Genomic DNA, 13802 nt, shown 5'->3' on the forward strand with positions numbered 1-13802 from the left:
GTGACCCCATAGACGGCAGCCCACCAGGCTCCCCTGTCCCTGGGATTCTCCAAGCAAGAACACTGGAGTGGGTTGCCATTTCCTTCTCCAATGAATGAAAGTGAAAAGTGAAAGTGAAGTCGCTCAGTCGTGTCCGACTCTTAGCGACCCCATGGACTGCAGCTTACCAGGCTCCTCTGTCCATGAGATTTTCCAGGCAAGAGTACTGGAGTGGGGTGCCATTGCCTTCTCATACATACATAAAAAGAGATGCTCAAAAACCAGGGATATATAAATCAAAATGATTTGAGATATTAAAATACTATCTCCTACATCTAACATTGACACAGTTTGATAATATGTGCGTGCTAAGTCACTTCAGTTGTGTCCAACTCTTTGCGACCCTATGGATGGAACCCACCAGGCTCCTCTGTCCATGGGATTCTCCAGGTAAGAGTACTGGAGTGGGGTGCCATTGCCTTCTCCAGGCTATCTCTATTCTATAGTCAATGTCTTATCAAATCCAGGAGATGAACCTCAACCAAAATGAAACTGCTGATAGGTCATGGTAGACCATGACCACTGACAACAGTTCCAGAATGATCATCTCCTGTTTTCAGTTCTGCCTTCTGAATCTCTATTGTTATTGTTCAGTCACTAAATTGTGTTTGACTGTTTATGATCCCATGAACTGCAGCACACTAGGCTTCCCTGTCCTTCACTATCTCCCAGAGTTTGCTCAAACTCATGTCCACTAAGTCAGTGATGTCATCCAACCATCTCATCTTCTGTCTCCCCACTCATCTCCTCTTCCCTCAATCTTCTGCAGCATCAGGGTCTTTTCCAATGAGTCAGCTCTTCACATCAGGTGACAAAGGATGGGAGCTTCAGCTCCATCATCAGTCCTGTCAATTAATATCAAGGGTTGATTTTCTTTAGGATTGACTCGTTTGATTCTCTTGCTGTCCAAGGGATTCCCAACAGTCTTCTCGCTTACCACAATTCAAAAGTGTCAATTCTTTGGTGCTCAGCCTCCTTTAAGGTCCAACTCTCATATCCATACATAACTACTACATAACTAATGGAACACCATAGCTTTGACTATATGGACCTTTGTCAGCAAAGTGATATCTCTGCTTCTTAATACTCTCTCTAGGTTTGTCATAGTTTTTCTTCCAAGGAGACAGTGGGTTTTTTTTTTTGTTTTTTTTTTTTTAAATTTCATGGCTGCAGTCATCATCCACAGTGATTTTGGAGCCCAAGAAAATAAAATCTATCATTGTTTCCACTTCTTTCCCACCTATTTGCCATGAAGTGATGGGACCAGTTATCATAATTTTTATTTTTTGAATGTTGGGTTTTAAGCCAGCTTTTCACTCTCCTCTTTCAACCTCATCAAGAGGCTTTTTAGTTCCTCTTTGGTTTCTGCCACTGAAGTGGTATCTGAATCCCTGTAAATGCATCCAGTTGGTGAATAGTAATTTACGTCTAAAACATCTAAAACCTTACCAGTAAGGAAGTTGATAAAATATAGTTTGTATTTTGTAAAATATGGAGATTGAGTAAATAAACTCCAGTATGTCTCACATAATATATACAAAATGATGAGTCCTTTGAGAGATTGAGACGTTCTTTACAATTTAGGACATCCTTTACAATATGGAATAAATTTTTTAAAGATTTTTATTTTTATTTATCTGTTTTTACTTTTTCAATGTTATTTTTTGGCTGTGCAGGTTTCTGTTGCTCCACGTGAGTTTTCTGTATTGTGGTGAGCAGGGGCTGCTCTTCGTTTTGGTGGCCTCTCTTGTTGAGGGGCACAGGCCCTAGGCACACGGGCTCGTTAGTTGCGGCTCGAGGGTTTAGTTGCTCCATGGCAGTGAGATCTTCTTGGACCAGGGATCAAACTGCTGTCCCCTGCATTGCAATGCAAATTCCTTCCACTGGACCACCAGGGAAGCCCTAAAGTAGTTTTTGACTGGTTGAATTTCTTGATAGCTATTGTTAAGAAATTCAAGTAAGCAAATTGTGGCACTGAATTTAAAGTGTATGGGTCATTCTCATTTAAAGATTGAAAGCTGGATACAGTGCTTTGCTTTTATTATTATAAATACTTTATCTAATCATTTTAGTTTAGAACCCACCGTCAGTCACAGTGCCTGGGAAATCCGAGTTCTAACTGCAATACAGACACAAGATCCTACAATGACTCTGAATGCAAAGCCACTTCTAGCATACTTTATTGTATATTTTATTATTTGCTACTGCTACTATAGCAAAGCAAACAGAGCTTTCGAGATATTTAAAGAAGCAGGTGTTTTTGTCGCTCTGAAATCTGTTATTCACAAGTTGCCAGGCCACAATTTAGACAGTTCTACTGAACAACAAAAAAAGCTAACATTTCCATGGTGACTCCATTCACATGACAGTTACCAGATTTTTCTTGCTTTTAAGGTGACATTTAAGTAACTGAAAGTTTTCACTCTAGAGTCAGACAGGGCTTATGTGATCTGAAGTGGATTTGAGCATATACATCAATAAAACTTACATAAACCAAATTGATTACAAACATTCATTCTGCATTGTGGATATGAATGGGTTTGTCTAATAACCATATTTATCATACTCTATAAAATATAAACATTATTAACAATAATGCTTCAACTATGATGTTTTAATGATAAATTGTTGTACAAATAGACACACACATTTACATATAAACACAGAATACTCCAAAAGCAGTGCTTTGCTGTCAGCTTTGAACCTAGTGTTCATTTGTTTTGATTCTTTCAGATTTGTTCCATATTTAAAGAAGTATTTCAATAAATAATCCACATTGACATCATTTGATCTAGAAATGTAAAATGATTTTTTTTTAAATAAGGAAGAATTTTTCTCTCGCATATCCTGATATTGTATTAAAGTACTCCCTATTCCCAAAATAAACGAGCTCTCCATAGTATAAAAGAACATCAGGGCTGATTTCATTACTGGAGGAACTGAAACCTCCACAGGTGGGATTAAAAAAGCCAGCTGATTTTTTTTTCATGCATTTTCACATTTTTAAGTGAACAGACAGTGTTCCTGCCAAATAGAATCCTGCTAAAGGCCAGAAACAGGACAATAAGGGAAAGACAAAGTTGTATGTGGTTGTAAAGCTGAGAGTTAAAAAGCTATTTGGCAACTGGTGATACACTATAAAGCTGAAAGAGAACTTTTGAGATTTGCTAGCTCTCTATTGATTAAGATGTCCTGATGTTGCCTTCAAAATATTTGAAGCCAGGGGTAATTTGGTTATAACTTTAGGTATAATACAGCCCAGACCCAGCTCAGAGAGAGAGACGATTGATTGCCTCTGATCCCTCTGGTAGCATCCTGGCAGAGGGTAAAAATTATTTACTTCAAACTCTCTTCTGCTTTTATAACCCACGTCTAAAAATCTCATTCTAAAACTGCGAAACATAAAAAGAAGCAGGAAAATATGACTCATTGTCAAGAGACTCAGAAGCGGCAGGAACAGTTACACACCTCACACATTGGAATTAGTAGAAACTGGATTCAAATAACTATGAAAAACAAACACAGGATACATCTTTCCCACCCGGGCACGCTTCGTGTTTAGTTGCTCAGTCATGTCTGACTCTTTGAGACCCTGTGGACTGTAGCCCGCCAGGCTCCTCTGCCCACGGGATTTTTCAGGCACAAACACTGGAGTAGGTTGTCATTTCTGCCTCCATCTTTTCCACACTGTTACTTCTAAACCCTCTGTGCTTTTACCTTTACAGAGTGCATGCTTCTTTTAATGTTTGCAAAGTTGTTTACTGTTTGCCAGGATATGTTCTAGATTAAAGATGCATATCATAAGCTTGTTTAGAGCAACCACTAGCATTAATACAAAGAAGAATATCTAAAATGTCAATGCCAGGAATAACATGTAATAGTGAAAATAAATACTCAGGGAACCCAAAACAAAGCAAGAATGGAAAAGAAATAAAAGACAGACAGGAGAAAATATAACATCAAGAACAAAATGTTTGACATTAATCTAAACCTATAAATATTTATATTAAGTCTGAAAAATGTTTAAAAATCCAAAATGACAAGACTTGATAAAAGAGAAAGTCTAACCTCATGCTGTTTATAAGGCTTTTCAGACTCTTAGAAACACTCTTCCTTAAGTTTTGCTGGGTACCAACCTAAATTACTCAGAGAGTTCATAGAAAGGTCTTATACATGTACCATGTGGTCAATCGTATCTAACTGCATTCTCTACAGCTTGTAATGTCTGACTCTTTGCTACCCCATGAAATGTAGCCCACTTGGCTCCTCTGTCCATGTGATTTACCAGGTAAGAATAACAGAGTGGGTTGCCATTTCCTTCTCCAGGGGATCTTCCCGACCCAGGCATCGAACCTGCATCTCCAGCATTGGCAAGCAGGTTCTTTACCACTGAGCCACCAGGAAAGAGTTAGTAATCACTACAGTGGCTTTTTATATTCAGTGTTTTGTGACAGAGAACAATTCAAAGTCAACTGACATATCTATGTCACTGTGTGTGTGTTTTTGGCTATTTAAATCTTACCACCAGAAAAATGAAGTAAACATATCATGCCAATTTTATATAAGAAAAATTGAGACTATAAAAATGATAAATTCACACAATCTTGCTCTTAGAAGTGCTAAGTGCTTCACTTAATCTATATAGCGTTTCTACCTCCGAATTTTGCATCCTTCTGTAACATGATGCCTTCTAAAATTGTGTGGACTGCACTTGAACTGTGGCAGCTGGACAAGGCATCTACATAACATTATTATAAGTCACTAAATTTCTAAACTTATGGTATCCGTGAATGCCTTCTAACAATAAATCCTCTGATTTGAGAGCTGAAAGGGGTCCTAATAATAAAGTGATAAAGTATTAATTTGAGGACAACAAATTACACAAATTGTTTTTAAGATAGATTGTGCTTTTCCATTTTTAATTTTTCTAACTCCCCCATCTACTCATTAGGAAAGTTTTTAAATGAGATTAGATGTAGAGGGATGATTACACTCAAGGCCAATTATGTAAGTGTTCACAGTACACATGACACATTGCTCTATATTAAACTGTGATTCTAACATTTGCTTCCAGCCACATTCAAAACTGTGCTGAATAATCATTTCTACCTATAATGTACTTACTAATTGGTAAAATATGTCTTTGTCAATTGGTCTCATTCTAAACTATTTTCAGTTCATTAATGGAAAATATTTTGATTTTCTCCAAATTGTCATAGAGTTTTCTTAGCTCATTGGAATTTAAATTTGTATGTTTCTTTCTAAAATAAATAAAGAAATAAATCTCACCACAAAATAATAGACATCCTCTTTTGGAGATCTTGTTGAGGATACTTTCAGTCTTATCTGATAGTTTAAGGATGAGAATAATACATTGAATGTTAAGAAATAATTTAATTTTCAATTTGATTTGCTATTTAATAGTGAGATACATAGTTCTTAAACTGAACTTGCTTTTTTTGAGACTGTTTTCTGTTTTCATAGGAAACAGCCTGCGTAGGGAAAAACTAATTAGTCAAGTATCATACAAACTTATTAGCAAAGCATTCACAAGTAATCAAATGCTGTTTCTGTGCATGGTTTAAGAACATTTTTTCCTTTTATTAAATATTTGCTGTTTCCTTCTTCCTTTAATGTTTTTAAAATACTTTATTTCCCTAATGAAATTCCACAATTATAGAGCACTAACTAGGCACCAACCCCTGTCTTAAACACTTCATGTACTACCTCATTTTATCATAATAATAATTCACTTGACACTGTATACTCATTTTATGGTGACTAAGTTATGAAGAAAACAATCCCTCTAAAGTATTAATATGACACAGTTGCTAACTTATGGAGTCAGAATTTGTCTTCCATCTATGGAAATTTTAACCCATGAGCTATACAACATCAATTCTGTCAAAAGCATTCATCCGTTCATTGGTGTATTTGCCAAATACATATTGAACCTGCTTCAGTAGGCCTGGATCCAGAGGACAAACAGAGTGTGACATAGAGAGAACTCACAGTTTTCTAGAAAAGTAGAAGACTCAGTAAATGAGTTAGACATTAGAATTGCACAGCTTTGTATACAGTTATATAATATCATGGTAGTTGATTTTAGGATTCCCCCATGCTTGCTCTATGCCGGACAATGAATTAGGCAGGAAAGATTCAATGTTGAACATTATACAGGGTTTAAAACTTCATGAAAGATATTGTCAAGTAGGAGATTGCAAAGAAAACATAATTAAATTAAAATATTGGGAAGTAAACATTGAAGAAATGGAGAAAAAGAACCAAAACTGAGATGTTAGGTAATATTTTAAGGGGGAAAAAAATGTTGTGTAGAAATTAGTATAAGCATTGGGGTAAGAGGAACAGTTAGCAAGCTTCAGGCAGCAGAGTTTAGAGTATGTGCAAGAAAACTTAACATAAACAGAAGTTCAACACCAAAAGCAGTTAGCCTAGTTGACTAATGTAGAACGCAGGATTAGGGTAAAATGGTTAGTTCAGAAATATCTCAAAAGAGGAATTAGCCATACGAGACCCCAGGCTACACTTTCATAATGATATTAGAAATTGGACTGCTTTCTTAATTTCATTTACAGATTGTTCGTTGAAAGTATCTAGAAATACAACCGGTTTTTGTATATTGACCTTATACCCTGCAACCTTGCTGAACTTGCCTATTAATTCTAATTATTTTTTCCAATGTATACTGTTAGAATTTTCCATATAGATTATATTACCTGAGGACAGAAACAATTTTACTTCCTCTTCAAGTTAATGCCTTTTATTTCTTTTTCTTCTCTGGTTGCCCAGACTAAAGCCTCTAGTGCAATGTTGAATAAAAGTGGACACAGTAGATAGTAGTCTCTTGCTCTGGATCTTAGAAGGAGTGCATATAATCTTTCACCATTATGTATGATATTAGCACCCATGAAAAACATTTCTTTCCAATTTGGATGTCAGCAATCTATCTACCTAGACTTTCCTGATGACTCAGCGGGTAAAGAATCTGCCTGCAATGCAGGAGGCATAGAAGACATGGGCTTGATCTGTGGGTTGGGAAGACCCCCTGGAAAAGGGAATGGCTATCCACTCCAGTGTTCTTGCCTGAAAAATTCCATGGACAGAGGAGGCTGGCCGGCTACAGTCCAAAGGGTTGCAAAGAGTCAGACAAGACTGAATGACTAAACACAATCTATCGACCTACCTACCTATCTATCTAACTACTTACTCTGGGTAGGACTTTCAGTACTGTGTTGAAGAATAGTCAAGAAGTACGTGTCTTTGCTTTCTCCTGATCTTAGATTGCAAGCTTCCAGTCTTTTATCATTGAGTATGATGTTAACTGTGAATTTTTTGTACACTGTCATTATACTGTCAAAATTCAATACAAAATGGAGACTGGCCTTGAGAATTCCCTAAGCAAATAAAAGCACATAATCCGTGTAATATCAACAACCATGAAATATCAATAACCTCAAATACACAGATGACACCACCCTTATGACAGAAAGGGAAGAAGAATTAAAGAGTCTCTTGATGAAAGTGAAAGAGACTGAAAAGTTGGCTTAAAACTCAGCATTCAGAAAACTAAGATTATAGCATTTGGTCCCATCACTTCATGACAAATAGGTGGGGAAACAATGGAAATAGTAACAGACTTTATTTATTTGGGCTCCAAAATCACTGTAGATTGTGACTGCAGCCATGAAATTAAAAAGATGCTTGCTCCTTGGAAGAAAAGCTATGACCAACCTAAACAGCATATTAAAAAGCAGAGACATTGCTTTGCCAACAAAGGTTCATCTAGTCAAGGCTATGGTTTTTTTCATTAGTCATGTATGGATATGAGAGTTGGACTATAAAGAAAGCTGACTGCCGAAGAATTGATGCTTTTGAACTGTGGTGTTGGAGAAGACTCTTGAGAGTCCCTTGGACTGCAAGGAGATCCAACCAGTCAATCCTAAAGGAAATCAGTCCTGAATATTCACTGGAAGGACTGATACTGAAGCTGAAGTTCCAATACTTTGACCACCTGATGTGAAGAGCTGACTCATTGGAAAAGACCCTGATGCTGTGAAAGATTGAAGGTGGGAGGAGAAGGGGCCGACAGAGGATAAGATAGTTGGATGGCATCACTGACTCGATGGACGTGAGTTTGAGCAAGCTCCAAGAGTTGGTGATGGACAGGGAATCCATGGGGTCACAAAGAGTCAGACATGACTGAGTGACTGAACTGAACTGACTGAAACCATTAAACCAAACTAGATCTAGCTTATTTAAGAATGTAAGCAAAAATTTGTTGGATTATTTCTTGTAGATGCTTCTGACCATCATAAAAAGCTTAGGTCACCTTTCTAAAAATGGTAAAAGATAATCACTTTTAGTAAATCCTCTGCCATATAAAAACTATCATCATGATAACCAGTTAATGTAAAGGATATATCACATCCTCATTTTTACTTTATAAGCATCTGGTAACTTTATACTCTTGAATTTCATATCAGTTTCTGAATTTGAAGGTTCTTAGTTGGTGAGCTGTTTTAATATGCAAAATAAATTCTTTCTAAATACTATTTATTGATTTGCTGCCTTTAATTTTAATTTTTGTGAATTTTTGGCATCATGTTAAAGTAGTTTTCTTCTATTACTAATTTGTTGAGTGTTTTTATGTTGAAAGAGTGCTGCATTTTTGTTAAATATTTTTTTATCTATTAACATGATAATGTGATTTTTATTTTTACTCTATTGATATGCTAATCTTCTCCTGTGTTTATGAGACCATTTGCAAACAACTGTTATACACTCAGAATGGAAAAAGAAGTAGCCCATTTAAATAAGTTAACAAAGCTCAGTTGCAAGCTAACAATCCAGTTGGGCCAACAAAAGAATAGTTTTAGATCTTATTGAACCATTTTCCTTGTGTTAACTTTTTCAAATGGCAGTGAAACAATGTGGTAAGAAGCAGATACTGAGGAGACTAGATTAATTTCTGGTGGATACTAAACCTATAAGATAAGATCACTAGGGTCATGAAAAGTTACTTGGTTGTGAAACACACTTGAAATATCTCCTATTAGAATAGCCACTTACAGGCATATTCCCTAGGGTTCTCACTATAAAGGGCAAGACTTTTGTTCAGCATATTTTGAGTCTTCAAATTAAAAGTTGGCAAAGTTTGAAAATGTTTTAAAGAAGTAAGATGAAACAAAATATGATCAGAAAAAGATGTTTGTTAATATATAAAGTTTTGCTGATTTAGAAAGGATGCTTGCCCTTTATCATTTTCCTACAAGTCCATAAACTCCAACTTCATATAAAAAAATGAAAATTGATTGAGAGATGTTTCAAAAGTTTTATTGATGAAGGGACTTATCACCCAAAGAGAAATAATGTTACTATACCGGACATTCAGAAAGATGAAGTCTTATTTTAATCTTAAAAAATTCACATCACAAAATACTGATAGAATGAGCTGAATGTTGACACATCATTAGAGAAGATGAAATAGCTGTTCTTAAATAAAAAAAGGCAAATCCCTACAGATAACAGGGAGCATTATCAATGCCCTTCAATTCTACACAAAAAGTAGATATGCCTTTAAATTTTAAAAGGACTATGAAAAAGTATTTATTGTCTTGTGAAATGTATTGATAAGTCATTTAATCTTAAATTTATGTGGAAACAATGAAGACCTTTAAGCCATTGGGTGTAAACTATGGACTGATGTGATTCCAATGAATCTAGAAAATATAGAGGTCAGAGTTGCAAAATGAGCAGTTAGGAATGAACAATAGAATGTGATGAAATAGAATCAGGATAATATGCCAAAGGCTTAAAAGCATAAGAGCCAGTGATGAACAGGTAGAATCTAAAATGAAGACCACAATATCACTTTTATTAGCATATAAAAATGAAATTTTTAGATATAACTCAAACAAAATAGACTTCCCAGGTAGCTCAGAAGAACCCATCTGCCAATGCAGGAGACACAGGAGACAAGGGTTTGATCCCTGGGTTGGGAAGATCCCCTGGAGAAGGAAATGGTAACCCACTCCAGTATTCTTGCCTGGAAAATTCTGTGGACAGAGAGGTCTGGTGGGCTTCAGTCCATGGGGTTGCAAAGAGTCAGACATAGCTGAGAGAATGAATATGCATGCTCACAAACAAAATATGTACAAGATGTATATGAAGAAAACTCTGAAGAACAAAATTAGAGAAGAACAAAATAAATGGAAAGATGAGCCATGGATAGGAAGACTCAGTATTGTCAAGATGTCAGTTCTTCTCTACTTGACCTACAGATACAATGCAACCCAATCATAATCCCAGTCAGTTATTTTGTGGAGATTGAAAAATTGATTTAAAGTTTATATGGAGAGGCAAAAGACCTAAAATGGCCAACACAATATTAAACAATACAGTTGGAGGACTGGCTATTGAACTTCAAGGTTAATTATAAAGATATAGTAATCCAAGAGAGTGTGGTATTGGCAAAAGAACAAACAAACAGATCAGTGGAAAAGAATAAAGATCCCAGAAATAAACTCCCACATAGTCAGTTGATCTTTGACAAAAGAGCAAAGGCCATACAATAGAGCAAAGATAGTCTCTTCAACAAATGGTCCTGGAATAATTGGGTGTCTTTATGCCAAAAGATCTTTCCTTGTAGCTCAGTGAGTAAAGAATCTGCCCAAAAGGTAGGAGACCCGGATTCAATTCCTGGGTTGGGAAGATCCCCTGGAGAAGGAAATGGCAACCCACTCCAGTATTCTTAACTGGAGGATCCCATGGACAAAGGAGCCTGACGGGCTACAGTCCACGGGGTCACAAGAGTAAGGCACGACTTGGTGACAAAACCACCACCATGCCAACAATGAATCACACCTTTCATAAAAATTAGCTCAAAAGAGACCACAGACCTAAATGTAAAACTTGAAACTACTAAAAGTTGTGCTCAGTTGTGTCAGACTCTGGGGCCCCATGGACTGTGACCTGCCAGGCTCTTTTGTCCATGGAATTTTCCAGGGAAGAATACTGGAGTGGATTGCCATTTCCTTCTCCAGGGGATCTTCCAGACCCAGGGATCCAATCTATATCTCTTCTATTTCTTACACTGGTAGGCAGATTTTTTTTACCACTAGCTCCCCCTAGGAAACACAGAAGAAAAGTTAGATGACTGGATATGGCAGTGATATCTTAGAGAGAGCATCAAAGGCATGATCATAAAAGAAATAATAAGCTGGGCTTCATTTAAATTAAGAACATCTACACTGTAAAAGAGAATAAAGAGAAGTCACAAGCTAGGAGAAAAATTTCAAAAGTCACATCGGATTAAAAAAACTGTTATTGAAAATATAAAAAGAATTCTTTAAACTCAACAGAAAGGAAAAAAAAAACTATTTAAATTATTTTTGAAATTGTTAAAAATAATTTTAAGTGATCCAAAGACCATAAAAGTCACCTCACCAAAGAAAGTATACAGATGGCAAATAACATTGAAAAAAGTTTCCATATCACAAGTCATCAGGGAAATGCAAATTAAAACAAGAGTGAGATACTACTACACATCTACAGTGTGTGTGTGTGCTCAGTCATGTCCGACTCTTTGAGACCCCATGGATTGTAGCCCACCAAACTCCTTTGACCACGGGATTTTCCAAGCAAGGATACTGGAGTGGGTTGCCATTTCCTCCTTCAGGGAATCTTCCTGACCAAGGGATCGAGCCCATGTCCCCTGCATTGATGGGTGGATTCTTTACCGCTGAGCCACCTGGGAAGCCCACGCATCTATTACAATGGCAAAATATCTGGAACACTGACAACAGCAAATGCTGGCAAGGATGTGAAGCAAGATGAGCTCTCATTCATTGCTGATGGGAATGCAAAACAGTATGGCCGCTTTGGAGGACAATCTGGTGGTTTCTAACAAAAGTAAACATCCTCTTTCACTCTTTATATCTAAGAAATCCACCTATTGCTTGAAGAAAGACTGGGGATAATGCTGAAAACCATTTCCCTTGGTGCTTACCAGGGAAGGAAAACAGCAACCTCTGTAAAGTTACCCAGACCCCTATTTCCAGTGTAGTCTTCTGAACAATAATTTTAATCTCCATGGGCAAAGCCTGTAGCCTGATCATATGGATAGAAAGCCACAACAGCTGCAAGAGAGGTATGTCAGTCACTACTAAAGCTGTAGGCCCTATTTCCCCTCTGTGGGTCATCAGGTAGGGTCCGTGACACTCAGGTAAATTTGAATTTCATATAGATAACAAATAATTTTTAATATAGGTTTGTCCCCAAATATATTATGGATCACACCTACAAAAACACCCTTATGAAATTTAAATTTGTCTCTCTAGTATGTTTGTATGTGTGCCCCTATGTATTTATTTACGCTAAATAAATGCTTGTGGACCAAAATGCATTATCTTTAACTAGCCTGACTGTAATTATTTCACCTTGTATATGTAATGTAAATCATCACATTGCACACAAAATGTATATAGTTGGTTCTTAAAAAACATGGGAGCTGGGGGACTTACCACTGCACAATTGGAACTTCATGTATAACTTCATAGTCAGCCCTCTGTATATGCAGTTCATCCATATGCTGAGTTCCTCATATCTTAGGTTCCATATCCTCAGCTTCAATCAACCAGGTCATGTAGTACTGTCATACTTACTATTTGAAAAAATTCTAATTGTAAGTGGTCCCATGCACTTCAAATTCATGTTGTTCAAGGGTCAACTGTACATACAATTCTTATTCAAAAATGATATAAAAATGCATGATCAATGAGGGCATTGATTAAAGCTCAATATGACTGAGGGAATGGGGTCTGGGAGGAAATAAAAAGGCTACATTGCTGACAGAATGTAGGAATATGTGCTGTGCGCGCGCGCATGTGTGTGTGTGTGTGTGTGTGTGAGTCGTGTCCAACTCTTTGAGATCCCATGGACTATAGCCTGAAAGGCACCTTTGTCCATGGAATTCTCCAGGTAAGAATGCTGGAGTGGGTTGCCAAGTCCTCTTCCAATAAATCTTCCTGATCCAGGGATCGAACATGGGTCTCCTGCATTGCAGGCAGATTCTCTACCATCTGAGCCACCAGGGAAGCCTGGAATATGTTCTAGGTCCAGCATTATATCTGGAGGAAAGATAGGAAAACTTAGCAAGGCCACTTTCCCAAGACTCAGGTTCACATTATCCGCAAAAATTATGTTATAATAGAACATCAGAAAACGAGGTTCTCCACCACACACCACCACTAAACTCACAAGTGCCAGGTAAAGCCACTTGAGAGTTTACTAAAAAACTGAATACAGCAAGGAGAGCTGCAAGAGACAGAGTCTCTCTGGGGAGCAGCACAAAGGGAAGATTCAAAACCAAGAAAATAAATGAGGGACAGAGTCATAGAGTAATGTGAAGCTCTTGGTTCAGTGAGGGTAACCATAGCAACTACAAACCCCAAACCCAGCCCAGCTCCCAAGTCAGGTAACACAACCTCCCCACTCCAAAGGATGCTCACAGTTTCTGAAGAGGACAACGATCTCTAAATTCTCACCTTGCATGCAAATGCTGTCTGTCACAAAAGCTGTGTGTATTGTTTCAAGTATAAAATCAGAAACCAGAAACAGGGACCATTTGTTGAGTCATCAATAGACTGGATAGAGAGACAGAAACACAACAGTGGAGGATTAAGTATGAATTAAGTTCACACCACAACTGCCACCTACATCAACACTCAGGACAATCCCATCTC

This window comes from Cervus elaphus, chromosome 27 (assembly GCF_910594005.1).
Source record: "Cervus elaphus chromosome 27, mCerEla1.1, whole genome shotgun sequence".
Taxonomy (NCBI): domain Eukaryota; kingdom Metazoa; phylum Chordata; class Mammalia; order Artiodactyla; family Cervidae; genus Cervus; species Cervus elaphus.